Raw genomic sequence first — 2,544 nt, 5'->3', positions numbered from 1 at the left:
GAGCACAAGTTTTGAAGCTTTGCAGGTGGCGGGGAAGTGAGCGATGGAAAAACACCCAATGAAAAGGGTCAGAAAGATGCTAGGTCTCAGCAAGAATACCTTTTGGATAATCTCTATTCCAGGGGCTTTCCCTTTCAGTAAAATCGTAACGACCTCAGTCAGCTAGTCCAGGGTAAAGGGCTTGTTGTCCTCTATGTTAGGCAGGGCCTTTTCTCGAGCGCGTATTAGAGATTGCATAGCCGTTTTATGTGCCGGATCGTCTGGAGGAAAAAGGTCATCCAAAATCGTTTGATATGTCTCCCCAACCTTGGACGTTGAAGATCCGCCGGGCCGTCGGATGGAATGGAGAAAAGAGGGGGCGCGTTGTCTTTCACAGGCGAGCTTGTGGGGTAAAGTAAACGGGTGCCCTCCTCCAGAGAGAATACTAACTTAAGAGTTGATCATTTTTGGCCAAATATTGGAGAAAGTAAATATTCTCTAAGTATCCTACAGTCATGCAAGTTTTAAGAGCCGCTTTGGTGATACCAAATGGTAACGCTGAAGTTGAACGAGGGTTTTCCAAATCGGGAAAGGTAATCTCACCAGATCGAGTTCTATAAGCCTTTATCTACCTTCTTCATTTGTTGTTTATGGGGGTGGGGTGGGGTGTTCGACGTCCTACGAGAGGGTTTAAGATGCAACACAAACACCTAACTCTTTTCACTAATGATTCGACCTCGCTAACGCTAGACAAGATGTTAGAATGCAGTCAGTTGTGGAGAGTTAAGGCCGTTTAAAGGGCACGAGGGAATTATTAAATTTCCGAATCAAAAGCTACCGCATTTGATGGTATGTGTCAGTTGAGAGTCAAAATAGATTCTAATCCAATTTTTAATATTCAACATTATATTCAATCTTGTTCATAAATTTTCTCAAACTATTATGGGGGTCAAAATAAAAACATTATACAAAAAATCAAATTTATATCTAAGGGAGGTTTGTATTTTAAAACCTCTATGGAATGTCTCCTTTTAGTTTCAAATTCTAGAGGGCCGGTAGGCCCTTCTAGATAAGAACCCACACCCTCCCGTAATGTTAAAGAAATAATTCACAGATTTTAGGCTTAGCGTCCCATAGAAAAACATGGGATTTTTGGTGGTCCACTCCATCGAATAACTCAGAAACTACTGGGAAGTTAAGGTTCGGAACACTTTTGAATTATCAAGCAACTATTAAATGTTGAACTTCTGAAGTTTGATTAAGAACAATTAATTCCAAGTATTTTATTTTAATTAATTTATAAATCATGGTAAAACCGTTACATATATTACACTGTTTTCATAGCATTTCGTTCAGCCTTCATCGGGTTTGTGGCGCATAGGATAACGCGTCTGCCTATGGAGCAGGAGATTGCAGGTTCGAGTCCTGGCAAGCTCGGTGTTTATTTTTACAGATCTTTTATTCAACATAAATGAAATGATCCTATAAATACAATGTTTGGATAATTTTTTTGTTACGAAGTACGGGCTTGTGGCGTAATGGATAACGCGTTTGCATTCGAGGCAAAACATTGCAGGTTCGAGTCTTGGAAAGCGCGTTGTCTATTTTTGATGAAGAATCTTAGTATATATAAGGGAAAATTATTAAATAACAAAATTTCAATGAAATGTGCGCGTGTGGCGCGTGGTTTAGAAATAACTTTTTTTTAAATCTATGCAAAAAGGTCAACTAAACTTAATTGAGTCACCAACCGCCTTTTTATATAAAATAAGTTACCACCCGCCTATCTATGGTGAATTAATTTACAACCTGCCTACCAATTGTGAATTAATTTAACACTCCCCTGCCAAATAATTTAAAATTTTAATCTTTCCCATAAAATAATGAGAGGCACTTGGAGGGAGCCAATATGCTCACGAACATCTTACTGGAACATCGAACAACACAACTTCATTAGAAGTTTGACAAGCCTATTATTATTTTTATAATAGATTAATACAAATTAAGGCTGAAGGAACAGATATTATATAAAAAAGACTTGGTTTGCCCAAGCCTTAAAAACAAAACGATAAGAGTTTTTCCAGTTGTCTGAAGCGCGGATATTTTTTTTCTATTGAATTTTAAAGACAATCCGTATTTTACTACTCTTTAGAATTTAATTCAATCACCTGATTTTACTGCTAATGGATTAGTTTCCTATAAATTAATTGAAATAAAAAATTACTCATCTCAGATTTTTCAACAACAATTCCATTTTCCTGAATCATTTTATCATGCATTTATAATTTTGAGGGATATCGTGTAAATTTAATCAAATTGACTCTTTCTTTTTTAATTTCCGAGAATTTTCCTTTCAAAAGGTTTTAAACACATCAAGTATTCATAATGTTGTCAGCTAAATAGCAACTCAACCAACACTTCTAAAATCTTCCCCACTGATATACACAGTTCAATAATTGTGACTCTGCTTAAAGAAGAAACGAATCCCTTTATCAAATATAAGAAAGGTGATAACAGCCCCCTTTTGTATTCGAAAAGACCGCATATAATACATTATTAATGAGA

At 36.4% G+C, this 2,544-nt stretch overlaps 1 long non-coding RNA gene across 1 annotated transcript; it reads left to right on the top strand.

The window, feature by feature from the left end:
- Positions 1–1,078: 1,078 nt before the first annotated feature.
- Positions 1,079–2,000, top strand: LOC149686146 (uncharacterized). The gene is made up of 2 exons (XR_016384119.1): positions 1,079–1,257; positions 1,324–2,000. It is a non-coding gene; the product is annotated as an uncharacterized LOC149686146 (long non-coding RNA).
- The last annotated feature ends 544 nt before the right edge of the window (positions 2,001–2,544 follow it).

Source organism: Phalangium opilio, unplaced genomic scaffold (assembly GCF_054372755.1).
Source record: "Phalangium opilio isolate 3A_F unplaced genomic scaffold, DU_Popi_V2 ptg000032l_1, whole genome shotgun sequence".
Classification (NCBI taxonomy): domain Eukaryota; kingdom Metazoa; phylum Arthropoda; class Arachnida; order Opiliones; family Phalangiidae; genus Phalangium; species Phalangium opilio.
This window is presented reverse-complemented; position numbering and strand designations above follow the sequence as displayed.